The sequence below is a fragment of the Drosophila montana genome, unplaced genomic scaffold, assembly GCF_035044405.1.
Source record: "Drosophila montana isolate Dmon_TW-CO22-7 unplaced genomic scaffold, ASM3504440v1 contig_3257_1, whole genome shotgun sequence".
In the NCBI taxonomy this organism is placed as follows: domain Eukaryota; kingdom Metazoa; phylum Arthropoda; class Insecta; order Diptera; family Drosophilidae; genus Drosophila; species Drosophila montana.
Genome location: NW_026998140.1, coordinates 688592 through 704197, shown reverse-complemented (window position 1 = coordinate 704197; position 15606 = coordinate 688592). Strand labels below are relative to the sequence as shown.

Here is a 15606-nt window from a genome sequence, read left to right as displayed (position 1 = left end):
ATGTAACGCATAGAACCCATTGAGTATATATATTCTACATTCTCTCCGTCTGTCCGTCTGTCTGTTTCCATGCGAACTAGTCTCTCAACTGCCTGAAGCCATCGTCTTGAAATAAGCAGGATCGACTCGCTATATCATATATCTGCCATACGAACTATCGAAGGAAGAGTAGGCCTTTTTGTGGAAAAATACTTAGTTTATCAAGATATTTTGACCAACCTTGGAATTGATTAGCTTTCATAGGAACGACCCGTCCAAAACTAAGTTCTTGTATGACAAAATACTCTATTTTCTAAGATATTTTAATCAAACACATGAGCATGTACGAGACTCACACTAATCAAATATATGCAAAAGGGTATTAAATCTGCTGCGTGCTAAAACAATTCTTAGTTTATCGTGTTTTTTCCCCCTCAATTTCAAATTAATTTTGGCATATTTCTGGTCATTTCACGCACACTTTCGAATTCTTCTTGATTTTGCCCAAAACATTCTGGCACTTATTTAGCCAAATGGTCGAGCATAAGCCACCAGCAGACGGCAGACACATTCCGATTCCCGGTCCAAGCCCGAAAAATCCATTCACAAGTCATATTTTTGGACCTGACTGCACTTTTGGTGGTGCGCATAAAACTTTTGCTCAGGCCCGTGTCCAACCCCAGCCACCCGTAATCTCTGGGCACCACAAAAATAGTCATCCTGGCTCTGTGCGGGAAGTGGCCCTAGTTTTGGTATAAAACAAACCCCGGTCCCACACCCCCCGCCCCGCCTCGCTCTGGTTCTCTTTGGTAATTCCGCTTGCATCCGTTTCTAAAAAGTTGCGCTGGCGACGAAATTCAAGTGGTTGGGGCCAAAGGCTTTTAGCTGACTTAACACCAGCGTGGAGGACACACACTCTAATATATTGCCGACACCACAGTTAAAGTCCCTCCCTCCCCCCCCCCCACACGCCCTCAGCCTTCCCTTAGTGGCCACATAAAGCTTGAGCTTAAGCATGTCGGTCCAAAAAGGGTTTCCTTTCCTACTTTGACTTTTGCCAAAAAATTTGCACAAAAAGCGCCCGCATGAAAATTGTGCGTATGTGTGTGTGTGTGTGTGTGTGTGTGTGGGTGTGTGTGGGTCAAAAACACAAGTTAACAATGGAGCTCGTGACTTTAAATAAAGAAATAACTTGCGCATAGTTCAAGTCAAACAATGCGCGACGCTGCGCTAAGAATTTAACATGAATACGCTTTTATATATTTTACTCTATGACTGCGTGTGGGCGTATGTGCGCAGGGGCGTGTGGGTGTGCCCGTGGGCGTGGCACTCGCTTCACTAACAATGCGCGGCTGTCTTTGCACAAGTTTTGCATTTTTTTTTCCCGCTTTTTTAGGTTATTTTTCGGACTGGCTGCGCCAAAACTTTAGCACTTAATATTTTCTTTACTTCTTGGCTTGTGTTTTAGGCGTTCGTTTTGCCTTTTTGGCCATGGGGCAACGCTTAGCCAGGCTTTAAGACATTCGCTGTTTCGTTTTATTTATGGCCCGCGCGCATTTCAACTGCATTTTTGACTTATTTACGTACCTTGCACTTCCGCTCCAGCTGCCCTCGGTGCGACGCATTTGTTTTCAGCCGGCCAAAAGTACGCACTGCAAGGCAAAAGCGGAAATTATATATTTTTAATAAAGCATTTTCTCTAATGGATTGTGAGTTGTTTGTCTGTTTTATTTTTGCTGACAGGTGCTCTGCCAGTGCAATATTATGGTAGCAACAGCTTTTAATATACTTAGGGAATATTATTATTAAGAAATAATTGCGTTCAAAGCTGCTTAAAAACATTTTCTTAAAGATTATTTTTCACTTTTTCACACATTATTATGAAATGTATTTCTTTTAGTTTGTAACAGACCTTTCTAAATTTATATACATATATTTTTTTATTTTTATATATATATATTATATTCATTTAGAGTTAAAAAAAAATTAATATTATGTTTAATGTTTTTCCTTTAAAAGCTCTGCAAGTGCAGCACTATTTAAGGTGAAAATAGTTTTTTTTTTCAGGAATTAATATACTTCAGAATTTTTCAAAAATATTCAAAGAGCTCTTTAAAATATTTAGTATAAAAATGCTTAAATAATTCCATTAATGTTAGTAGTTTTTTTTTAAACTGATATATGCACTTTAAAATTTTACAAACAAATTCAAAGAGTTCTTAAACATATTTCATATAAAAATTCTTTATCTAAAATTGGTTTTTTGTTATTTGTTCTGTCAGATATTTTATATTTTCCAAAGAGCTACTCAATCGAGTCTAAAATTTTTTTTTTGTTGTCTGGCATTTATTTGTTTCAAGCACAAAAACCATAAATTATGAAATTTATTAAGCATTTAATCGAATAACGGCGCACAATAATGTTATTTTATTTCTAATATGCTTAATTCCCACAGAAAATAACATTAAAATCTGCAATTGTGCTGCATTACCAAAAAATAGTTTTGCATAATTAAGCCACATGCATTACCAGATGCATCACACACACACACACAGACAAGCACACACACACACAGACAACCGCATAGGAATGCATTTCAATGCGAGTTCAACACATTGTCATAACTAACACAAACTTATTTATCCCCGGGGTCCGATTTATATTACTTCCCCGTTAGCAGCCTTCCCCTGCCATCCCCTCCCCTCCCCCCTACCCGCTGGCCAGGCCCATTGGCACACAGATGCACATTCGTACTGTCCGGAGGTTACAACTCCAAGGTCTGTGCTGTAAATTTATCAGTGTCAAAAATAATAGCGCGCCCGTTTTCGCTTTTAATAATTTCCCTCGGCAACGAGCCGAATGCGAGCATTTGGAGCGGAAATTGCTGCTCGAGTTGGAGAAACGGCAATAGAAAAACAAGTTACAGTGCTTAGCTCAATGATCGACTAAGAGATACTCTTGCAGTGTGTAAGCACATGATTTACAATTCTAGCTGTTTCTGAGGAAGTTAAAAATGATATTTCTTGCTCGATTTTTGAATATTACTTTTCCAAGGAACTCAAATGACTATAAATCGATCAATCTAAGATTTTTATGTTATGTATATAAAATTTTATATATATATATATGTCTATTTGGTCGTGCTTTTAATCAGCTTTATTGTATTTGAGGTATGTTATAGGCCCCATGTTTAGAAAGTTGATTTCATAAAATATATTTAGTAAAAGCCAAGATGCGTTTAGGCTGCAAAACTGTTAATTTACAATTTATATTTTTCTATAGTTTTACAAATAAATAAAATTTAATGTAAGAAATAAAAATATAGAAAAATATAGTTTAATATTATTAAATCAAACTATATTTATCTATAATTTTTTAATTATATTAAACAATATTTTGTAAGCTATTTTGGAGTATAGTTTTCCTTATTTATTTTAACTATTATATATTTAACTATTTTTTTATATATTTTTTTCAGCTACACTGAAGTATATTTATCTATATTTTATCAACTATATTTTTCTATATTTTTACTTTTAAAAAAATATTGAATATGTTGTTAAATTCTCAAGTGTCTAACTTCATATATTACTATACATATATATAATGGATTTTTTTTCGTAATTATTTATATCTGCCGCACAAGGAGAATGCGAGCTGACGCGTGGATATGGTCTCAATATAAATATAATGTGGATAACACATGTTTCAAATAATTATAGTAAATATACAAGCTCTACCTCATTATATAATTGCATTGCGTATTACAGGGTATATTAATGCCTGCCAAACTACAGCAGTGGGGCATAAGAACAATGGTTCTGCCTTAGTGCATGCGCCGCAGGACACCGGGACGCCACATGCCATGCTCTACACACACTCACACACACACACGCACGCAGGCACACACTCAAGCACACACACACTTAAGTACACACACTCGGCAAGTATTTGTTCTATGGTGTGCCATCTAAATAATTTCAGTTGCGAGCGGTCGTCGCCTCGCGGCGTTTTTCGGTTAATGGAATTTGTGCAGCCCAATTGGGAAAGGAAACATTGCTCCAAAAATGTCCGGATGTCGCACGCGCATTTTGCACATTTACTTTTCCATTTATTTTATGAAAGGCAATGCATTTGTTTGCCCGCCCTGTGCCAACATCAAAGCCATCAATTATTTAATTAAAGTTGGCTTTGTGCTATGCCTGAAATCTTTTATTTATTCGCTAACTGCAAATTTGTTTGATTTCATCACAAAATTAATTTAATTGCGTTTTTTGTTAATATTGTTGAAATTTTTGAATGCGAGCAAATTATAGTTGACAATTGCAAACTGGCTCTTGTTTTGGGATTTTAGTTGATATTTTAATGCGACCGAAATTGAAATGACAGACATATCCATATTATTGGCCAATTGTGAACTTACTAAAAAACGACAAAGGTTTCCATAATTGAAGCCAGACGAACAGACGAACATGACGATATCAACTCGGCTGTTGATGCTGATCTAGAATTTATATACTTTATAGGGTCGGATATGACTCCTTCTATTACACAATTCATGACAAAATTATAATACCCTCTAGAAGGGTAATGTGGTAAGAAAAGAGTATAATACAAAATATGTTAGTTTATGCGCTTCACATATTTATGCGCTGATTGGACAGCTGAGCCTTTTTGGCATAAGTTTCTCTTCAAATGTTTCTCACTTGAGAATCTTTTTTAATATTTGACAACTGCTTGAGGGAAAAGTTTTTGTGTTTTTTTTTTTTTACCACAAATTCAAGTGCCAAGGGCTAAAATACTTTCCATTAGGATTTCAGTACCCTGCAGTTGGGCACATTAAGCAGAAACTTTGAACATAAATTCAAGACCCCACACTCATAAATACGAACAGACTTACATCGATAAGAGGCCGAAACTTGAGAGCTGCGAGCTGCGAGCTGCGACGTTCAAAGCATATAATAATAAATAAAATATGCAGCACTGTTGGCAAAAATTGCCAACTTTTTGTTCATTTCGCTTCGGTTTTTTTTTGTTTTTTTTTGTTGAAGCTATTGACTAAATACTTTGGCAAATTCATAAATTGAGGCACATCATAATAGCATAAATATTTAAAAGATCCAAAGATGCAAAGCAACGGGAAAAATTACTAAGCAAAATGCCCGAGAAAATTGAGTTGAAAACTTTGGCCTTTTTATTTGGGCAGTGCGTGCGCGGCATGTGGTCCACGGGGCCGGCAAGGGGAGGAGGGTCTCCAACTTTATTGACTTGATTTCTTTAGCAGCACAAGAAAGAAAGAATGAGCGTGGCGAGTGGTCAATTTGTGAATACCCTGTAAATAAAGAGAGCTGTTGAGTACGAGTTTCAGCTAGTTTAAGAAGCGCTGGTTCAAGCCCTGATTCCATGGCCCAAAAAGGAGGTTAGTCTAAGCTGCAAGCCATTGTCTCGTTTTAGAGTATCCTCTTGAAACTGATTTCTAGTTTAAGAAGCGTAGACGCTGGTTCAAACCCTGACCCCGTGGAACAAAAAGTTAGTTGGCTTAAAATAAGAAAAAATCTCTTGTTTTAAGGTTAGTTCCTTCATCTGATTTCTAGTTCAAGCAGCGCATGCAATGGTTCAAACCCTGATTCCTACAAATTAAGTTGGTTTAAAGTGCACACCAATATCTCATTTTAAAGACAGTTCTAGTAACTAATTTCTAGTTCCAGCAGCGCAGACGCTGGTTCAAATCGTGGTTCCATACTGATTGAAGCTGTGGCTGATCACAATTTCTTTGGAATCCTAAAACAAGTCATAACTGTACTTATTTTTAAAGAAGTTAATTTACTATATGCATTTTTTTAGTATTTAACTTTACCATTTTTAAACTATCGAATTTATTTTGGAATTCTTTTATGAAATTATTTAAGTTTAGGATTTAATAGTTGATATATATAAAAGTACTTAACATGAGAACTTTAACAGTCTCTAGTTTATAGTCACTATCTCAGGTTATCTGACTTTCACTTGTTGATCTGGAGCACATATAAACTTTTCGATCATTTGTGTACAGGGTATACGAACAATAACAGTTCCAAGTTGCCAGCTGGAAGTTGTTAGTTGCCACGCTTGCTTATTCATGAGCATTCATCAAAGCTCACTTAATGCTCCATATTGGCCAGGGCTTAAACAGTTTTGACCACAAACCCCGCACCCAAAAAAAAAAACAACAAACTTCGATATTTGGGAACGTCATGTTATAATCCACATTGATATTAAATGGCCACCAAAAGCAGGAAAAACTTTTCCATTCATATGCAGCAACGAACTCTGGCCACACTGTCTATTACCTTGACAATTAAGGCGCACGTGGGCGCGGCACATTGGAAAAGATGTTCGGCACGAGTCGAACTCAAGTCGAGTCCATTATTATAGGTCAAAAACAAACTGTAAGTGTGCTCTTGTGGGGAGTGCGCGACTAAGAGATACCCTAAGCCTTGAAGTAGCCTAGTTCTAAATGGACAGAAATATAACCTATGAAGTATGTAAACTGGAATTATTGGGAGTTCATAGTTTGATCTTTGTGAAATTGTGATAGCATTCAGAAGTGTATGTATACGAAAGGGATAGGCTCTTACTTTAAAAATTATGTTTTCTCTCTTTTCGGGTGATCCTTTTATCCGAAAAGTTAAATTTTTGTAACTCTCTATACTATTTGAGTATCTATATACAAAGTTTGGTGCGTTTAGCCCTTATAAACTTCGAGGTATGCTTGAAAGCCAGGTCTCATCGATCGATTTTTATCGATAACATGAAGATAGGAGAAGATATCAAAGTATAGGGAGTCTCTAATTTTTGTAGTTTTTAAGAGAGAGAGTAGTTTCTCGATCGACTGAGCTCGTCGTCCTGCTAGAAAATATATGTACCATATAAGTTCTTAGATACTTCCTTCTGCCTGTGACAAACATTTGCACAAAATCAATATGCACCTTTTCCCTGATACCAATAGGTCTAGGGTATATATAGGTAGAAAAAACGGACATTAGACTTTAATAAGCCAATAAGTTTGCGCTCAGGTGCCTCGTCGTGCCGTTGTCCTTGTTGCCACTCAAAAGGCACTGCATTAATATTTATGCGCGTATTACGCTTGATTGTGGCACAGACTCGGGTTGTTTCTATTTCTGTTGGTAGGCCAGGCCATGCGTGCGTTATAAATAAAATTAAATGTATCAGTTAAGCTGAATTTGGTTCTTGACGGTGTCGATAAGTCGACTTGGCCAGCGGCTAATGAGATTCTCCTTGGGCTGCCTTCTTCCGAGTTCCTTAACTGTTGCTCGGGTTAATGATGCGTCCGTTAGCATTTAATGTTCCGAGGTGCTTTACAGCGATGTGATAATCCCTGAATATGGTAGTAGCACGGTCTGTGCTCGTCTAGGGGCGGGATTTGAACCTACACGCCTTTGCCAGTGTGATTTGTGGTTATTATCGAGAAATTGTTTGCCCAACTTTGATGTATTGTGCTTATCTACACTGGCGCCTAAACATCCCATTAAATATTGGTTAGCTGCAGCATTAAATATATCTTGGGTTGTGTGAAACATCTTTGTTTCTAGATGTGGAAAAATGGGTTTAAGTCGAGTTCCTTTGTGTTTGCTGTTGGCTTCAAGTACTAACAGAAACTGGTAACCAAAAGAAACACAGCTACAATTTTAATATCTTAAAACCAGGGCTGCAAGCCTATTAAAATATACTGACTAGTTCGGTTCACGGCTCAAATATATTTCCGCACTTCCAGTTCGGCTCGTATACTTGATTTTCCAACCTTGTTTGTATTTTGTTTTATGTATTTCCAATTCTTTCGATTCCTAATCGATTTGATTTTCCTTGGAGCTGGTTCACCCACGAACTTTTTTATTATGAACCAAAACGTTTCGGAACACGAATCTAGTGTTTTTTTGAACCAACACATTCACAGTTCAGTTTATTGGTTGTTAAAGCAACTGCTTGTTTTAAGATTCGGCTCATTGCGAAAACTGATTTTTCCTGGTTAGAACCAGCATAGCTCAAACCCGACTTGCAGCCCTGCTAAAAACCCAAACAGTCTGCACCTTCCAAAATTAAACTGAATATATCAATAAATACTTTTATATAAATGGCATCAAGTGATTAACACACATTTAACTCTTAATTCCAATCCAATTAGTACATAAATATCCATTAAAATTACACTCTCTGTACATTGTACTTAAATCCGCGCTGCATTCCACTGTGAAAAGCACGTTTGCCACAAATGTTACCAATTTAGCTATCACAAATTCCAACCCAATCATTAAGCTATGAATTTTATTTACTCAAATTTCGCGCAAACTCTGCTGCTCTCAACTCCGGCTGCGGATTCTGTTTGGAATTTGCTAGCTCTCTTGCAGGATATTTTTATCAAGGATTTTTGTGTTACATGCACGCGAATGAAATAAAAATAATGAGCGGTAGATATGAAAAATATACAGGATATCCAGGGAGTGAGCTTAAAAGAGGAGGAGGGGGGGGGGGGGTTTAAGCAGCGTGGCTTTTGCTCTGTAGCCTGTCAAAGGCAACAGCGCACAGAGAGAAAGAAATCAAGAGTTTTGAAATTACGGCAAGGTGGAGCTTACTTGGTTCAAGTATGAGTCTTTTTATGCAAGAAAAAAACTTGAACAAACATTGTAAAGTCTAAGGGAAAGGAATGAGAAAAAAATTGGAAGAGCGCGTCTTCTGTCAATTATTTAATCCCTTCTACATTGCAGTTCCCTTTTAAGCCTGGTCAGACTATTTTTAAGTAATATCTAACTTGAATCGAACTTTTCCTAATTAATTTCTTAATTCCTGTGAAAAGTACACACATTTAATCTATTTGATTAACAAATTTTTACTTCTCATAAGCTACGTTTAAATAGAGAACTTTAAGCTTGATTCGGGCTGAAAATCTTGAGAATTTTTCATCAGCGAATGGAGCACGAATCAGCTTGTCTTTGGGCCACAATTTTTCTCTCTGCATAGCAAGAGGAACAACAATAGAAACGACTACAACAACAATGCCGGGAATTAACTCGCATGCTTGGCATAATAAACATAACGTCACTGGGTTCGTCTTTTCCTTTAGTCTTCTACCCGCTTCACTTTTCGCTTTTCCTTTGCTTGTCTGTTGCTTTGACTGGATTTATTTGCAGCTGCTTTGCGCTGGCTGTTAACATGCAGAGATCCTAGCATGTCGCCTTGGGGGCACGCGATGCTGCTAACATGTAAGAAAATGGCAAAAACTTGTAGCCTTTCGACTCGAAGGACGCCCAGGACGCCAAATGGTGTTGCACGGGCAACATGCTCGCAATTAGCGGAGAGTTGGCAGCTCAAAGGCTTTTGCCGGCGCTGCTAATTGAGTGGCTGTCTCAGGGCTGGCAACGCGGCGTATGAGCAATGCCTTTTTCCCTAAGCCTAGCAATTAAATTGTTCTATTTGGCTAGCCACTTAATGCGCCACATTTTTTGCGCTTTTTCTTTCTCAATCACTGCTAACGCAAATTATGAGCCTGCGCAGATACACGGGCTGTTCGGCAACTAAAACTAAAGCTAGTTATATTGAATCCTAGTCATTATTAAAGGCTTCATTTAAATAAATCACCTAAAAGTCAAGTCAAACACCAATACGAACATAACATGCTGTTATTACAGCTGATTGCATAGGCCATGTTAAGACTTTAACAGTTTGTTTCAGCTATGTTAACTGTAACAGAAACATTCTGGTTCTTCCTCTTAGAGTAGAGCTTAACAGCATGCATGTTAACATTATTGTCATTAACATTGCCTAACAGCACTGCATACATTCTGTTGTCATAATGTTAACATAACATTAACCTTTATAGCTTTACAACAATTTTTATGTAAAGCAGGTTAACATTACAGAATTGAGAGCCTGTTCGTCATGAATTTGTACTCCTTTGCAAAGGGTATTATAATAGTATATAATATAACAGATGGAGTCTTCTACGAGCTCTTAAAGTATGGATATTTTCGATCAGAAGTGTCAATATGTAGCCTAGGTGTCGGTTGTATAAGTGAAACTACTTTTCGGTAAGGAGAAATAAATCTAAAATAATATATATAGAAAATATAAGAAAATATTTTTAATATAATTAAATATTGAGGGCAATTGCTTGGCTCTATTTATATTTATAATTAAACCTATAAACGGCCCTCGCTCACTTTAACAAGGCATAAGGCTATCAGCAAAGCTAGAAATTAATTTCCCTAGTGCATTATTCTGGTACGAGAGTTATATCAGTGGGTCATGGGAAGGCGCAGTGGCAGAGCATAAATTGACGTTATGACAAATTGTAGACAAAGTTTGAGGAAAAATATGATGAAAAATGGAAGCGCAAAAATGCATGAAATGAAACCGAGCGACTTTTACGGACACCCAATGAAAAAAAAATGAAGACGAAGACGAAGACGAACAGAAAAAGAAGTCAAATGAAAAGGCAACAAACGCAGAAAGAAATTATTGAAAGTCAGCACAAAATGGAAATGAAATAGAAATTGCTAATAAAAATGAATTTCCACTAAAGGAAAAGTAAAGAAAAAATATTTATTCTAAGTCAAGCTTTAAGATCAAGTAAGCAGATAATGATAAGAAAATGAATACAAAATAAGTTATGATTTTAAATAGTTTGTCTGCTTTCGAGTTGAGTTTTAAATTTCTACTGCAAATCTTTACCTTTTAGAGGGGCTTTGCCCTCTGTCCACAGCGAGGCATTCAATCAATGCCAGAAAAAAAGTCAACTTTAGTTTTTGGCTGATATGAAATAACCTCCATTATTCATGCCGCACTCTCTCTCTCGCTCTCTCCCTTCCTCTCTTATTCCTTTGGCTGTCTCTCTTCATCTATCACTCATTTTGAATTACACAAACAAAAAAAAAAATCAGAAGAACTTTCTGCTCACTTGCCCTGTGGCTTTAAAAAAGGTTTTTTTTTATATTTTGGGCGTCGGGCAGCGCGAGGCGGGAGACTCTGGCCTGATGTGTCTGTCTGTCTGACTGTCTGTCTGTCTGACTGTCGCATTGTTGCCTTTTGCTGGCTCTTTGTGTCTGTCTGGCAGCCATTTTGGCACAGCCAACACACACACACACACAGAGAGTTGCCACTCACGCGCTCTTGGCATGCTCATAAAATTTTATGATTTCGATCAACTCGAGTGCGGAAATTATTAAGAGTCGAATCTGTTTTAACATCCTGCGCACAACCGACAACTGCCTGCTGTATCTATAGGCCCAGCTAGCTATGTATGTGTATGTAGTTTGTGTCTGTGTGTGTGTGTGTGTGTGTGTGTGTGTTCGCCAAATTTCATATGACAGCTGCCAGAGGGCTAAGTGCAAGCCAGCCTCAAAGGCACAGAGCGAGAGAGAGGGAGAGTGTGTGTGAGAGCGAGGGAGAGAGCGAGAGAGCACATAAACTTCAATGGCCAACATTGCCAAACATTCACATTGTACGGCCTTTCCCCCCTCCACCTCCCCCTCCCCCTCTCCCTGTCCCTTCCGCCCGCACACGCACTCTGCATGTGAAGTGCCCGCCATTTTAATTTATATTGTAGCTGTGTTAAAGTTCAAATATAATAAAAGAAAAACATCGCATGTGCTGCTTCTTCTCGCTTTTCAGTTATTTTTCTTTCTGTCTGTCTGTCTGACTGTATTTTTTTTTCCCCATCTGCTTCTTCTTCTTTTTTGAGTGCCTGGCAGTGGAAAGTGCGTTTTATCTTTTGGCAGGTGGCGCCTGAACCGGGCTCGGGCACTTTTCTCGCCAACTTTGCCAATGGCCAATTTCTTAGCGCTGCGAGTTTTATGAACAACTCTGCAGCAATGAAATTTCCGTTTCCTGTGGCCGCCATTTCATTTACTGGCGGCGCTTTTCCCCATATGAAATGTGTGTGCGCAGTTTCATTTGTGCCTTTGTTTACACACACACACACACACGGACACAAACACACACGCACTCTGTGAGTTCTCATTATACGTTATGATAGATGGTATCCATTGCCACAGTTCTGTCTGTTTTAATAGGAAACGAGTTGTCTCTTGATATTTTTCTTTTCTCTATCAATTTTTGGAATAGTTTATAATTAGCTTTTAATCGATTTTTATCATAATTTTTAAGTAAGAGACTTTCAACCTCTCTTGAGAATTCTCGAGACTTGAAGCAACAATTCGTTTGCGAATTCACATTCCACCCGTTACTGTGAAAACCATTCGATTTGCATGAAACCCATTTTCACTAGAACAGCGTTTCACACTTTTTGCCAAATCCACCCTTGATAAGTAATATATGGATGAAAAAAGATGGTAAGGTAAGTGTTTCACACTTTTTTTCAAATTCACCCATCCTTTGTGGAATATGGAGATACCGAAGCTTCGGGTTATAAAGATCTGAATGAAAATTGCTTTAAGCTGCATTTCACACTTGTCGAAAAAGCCACCTTTCATGGGAGGAATATGTGGGAAAGGAGATGGTATGGGAGATGTTTTGAATTTCGTCCAATCGACCTCAAACATATTTTAAAGAACTTCCCAGAAACATGGTGAATACGAGTTTCAGCTCACTTGTCAATTCCACGCCCAGCTGTGAAAAACAGGCGGAAAACGGTTGTATGAACAATTTTTGTTTACCAATCGGATTTAAACTCATTGTCGAAGATTTGTGTGTGAGAAATCAGTGGAAAATGAGGCCTTAATTTGTAGAATAAAAGCTGGCCCGGGCAAATTGTGGATATCAAAGATTTTGCTTGCACAATTTAAATTTGTTTGTAAAACGCTTGCAGCGTTTCAGATTTAACTGAATAATTTTCCTCTTTGACATGCCGAACTGGCTTTAAATTAGGTTATCCATTTGGGCATTAAGCCCATTAAATCCAATTAGCGGTGGCTATTTTAAAGTGTCGCTTGGATTTGCAAGCGAGGCCATCAAAAGGACATAAATAACCTTTCGGTCCGGCTAGCGTGGGCAACACGGCCAACGGGCAGCGAGCTATTTGTGAGGCACCCAAAAAAGCAGTTCAATGGGAACAGGGGCACAGGAACGGGAAGAAAGTTGTGACTGCTTCACAGCTTTGTGATGTGTTTCACCCTTAACTGATGACCCGATAGGCAACGCCTAAGCTGACCCATAAATTTAGCTGTGTGCCCTTAACGAGCTGCCGCCCCTCACCTGAACCACGAGCCAGCTCCAACATTTAGTAAAATGACCGCAAAGTTATTTAACATTTTCAAAACAAACACATAGAGAAAGAGTGCGGAAAAGTTTGGAGATAAGCGTTGGAGCAGCTGTAAAAAGCGCATAAACATGCGTTTCGGGTCAGTTTGAACAACCAGCTGAAAGTGGAGTTGACTCTGGAACTGCTGCTGAAGTTGATAGCCAACACAACCTCTCCATACCCTCGACATGATATCCTCGATGTGTGCACTTCACTTGTTGTTGTTGTTGTCGATGTTGTTGTGCTACTTTGAAGGTACTTAGGGCGTTTTGAATTTTTTATGAGCATTTTCCCCTGGTCATAATGTTTGAAACGTATATTGAAATAAATGTGCGAGCTTCACTTTGTATGGCTGTAAAAGTGTGTGCGTGTGTGTGTGTGTGTGTGTCTATATATATATATATATATATATATATATATGTGTGTGTGTGTGTGTGTAGCTGTTACCGTGGGCTTTGCACCCTGTAAACATTTGATAGCTTGCGTTTTAGTTCGAATTTCATGCTGTTCAGCCAGCTGCCAAAACTTTCAGTTTTAAACCACATTTCAAACAAGTTTTAACCACTTTTGAAGCCGTTTTTTAAAGCCATTTTCTATCCAATTAGCATATAATTAATTGGATTGGTAACTTTTCCCCATTTAAACTATTTAAAAATCAATCGAAAATCAGAATCAGTTTGAAGTTTTTCCCTTTTCAAACTCTTACGGTGGTTACACCTACAATCGGGGCTTAAGCACTTTGAATCGAAATTAAATTAAATTTGGATATATAGAGTTAATTTATCTTTTTTAATGGATAAGTTTGTTATTTTTTCATTCTTAAATCACATAAACGAATTTTTAAAAATTTTATAAACATTTCTTGACCACTTTTAAGCCCTTTGTAACCACTTTTAAGCCAATTGTAGTGGGTAACCGACTTTTCCTTCATTCTGCAACTATTTTCAAATAATTTGTAATCGATTTAAATTATATTAAATTTTAAATCCGATTGGAGCATAGTTATCAGGACATATTTATATTTATATTCTTTTTAAACCCTTTTCATCTAATTTTTATCCCTTTTAAACAGTTTAAGCCACTTTTAAAACACTTTTTAATTAATTCAAACTATTTTACAGGACGTTAAAGCCAAGTCGATTGGATTCTGGTAAGTATAACATATTTTTATATTTTAGCTTTTCGAACAATTTTCCAAACATTTTTAGCCATTTTTCATTATTTTGAAGGCACTTTTATTTGATTATATAAATTTATCTGCATTAGTTTGTGTTCCTTTCATTCCTAAGCGACTTTCTACCCCATTTTGGACTCCTTATTAGCCACATGTTAAGCATATTCGATTAATTTCCCGGCTCAGTTCACAATTCTTCCATACAAAAACCATTTTCAACCGCTTTACAGGCAATTTCACCGTTTTTCCACGCAGTTTAAAGCTCTGATCTTTTAGTTACCAGGACATGGGCTTACATTCTCTTTTTTCAAGCCATTTTCAACCATGGTCCGACCACTTTTAACCACTTTACACCCACTTTTAAATCACAAACGCAACTTTTAAGAGCCGCATCATTTTCCGATATTTCCCAACCTGGCAAATACAAATTTAATATAACTAAGTGCCGCAATTGTCTTGGCAACATAAATCGGCTGATTCGCTTATTCACTCTGCGCTCTTTATAGAGTATCTGAGCGTCTCAATGCTTATTTTTCGCTCACGCTTTGATGCTTTATTTTGATTAATTGAATTGTTTATCGCTGCTGCTACCTCAGCCTGCCAGGGGGGAGGGGAGGGTTGTTTATATTTGGAGAGTCGGCTAATGTTTATCCCAGCTAATGTTTACCTGTCATGTTTATAATATCCACTTTTATCCCATTAATAATGTTTGGCTTTTGGCTTATGAGTTTTTAAAGTGCATGAAATATTGATTGAATTTGTGGTCAACATTTGGTTGCCCCGACTTAAAAGTACATTATAAATTGATTTTTAGACGCATCAACTGTTTCTATAGCTAAAGGGGCCAGCTTCTATTAAAGCTAATTGTGGCTAGTTTTTCTTTTCATCAAAGTCCTTCTTACTCTGGACATATGTCCAGCATATGCTTGTAGAGTATTTAAGAGCCTGTTCGCTGTTGTTTTCGTTTTTAAATTTATTTTAATTCTTGTTTAATGTGCAGCTGAAATATTTCATTAATATTTATTTGCATGTTTGGTCAACCGCCGTTTGGTTGCGTTTCTCATCAAATTCTTTCAATCCTCATAATTGCGGCAAATTCTATTAATGGAAATTGCGGCCCATAAACAAAATTGTAATATTATTACATTATTTTCTTTTATTATTATTATTATTATTATTATTTCTTTGCTGTTGTTGTTGT

At 37.3% G+C, this 15606-nt stretch overlaps 1 long non-coding RNA gene across 1 annotated transcript in view; it reads right to left on the bottom strand.

Annotated features, from left to right (window-relative positions):
- The window catches only part of LOC135433980 (uncharacterized), a 68869-nt gene that overhangs the window by 6183 nt on the left and 47080 nt on the right, over positions 1 to 15606 (bottom strand). Inside the window, exon 2 of the long non-coding RNA XR_010437166.1 lies at positions 1567 to 1631. This is a non-coding gene — a long non-coding RNA (uncharacterized LOC135433980). The remainder of the gene's footprint in view (positions 1 to 1566; positions 1632 to 15606) is intronic.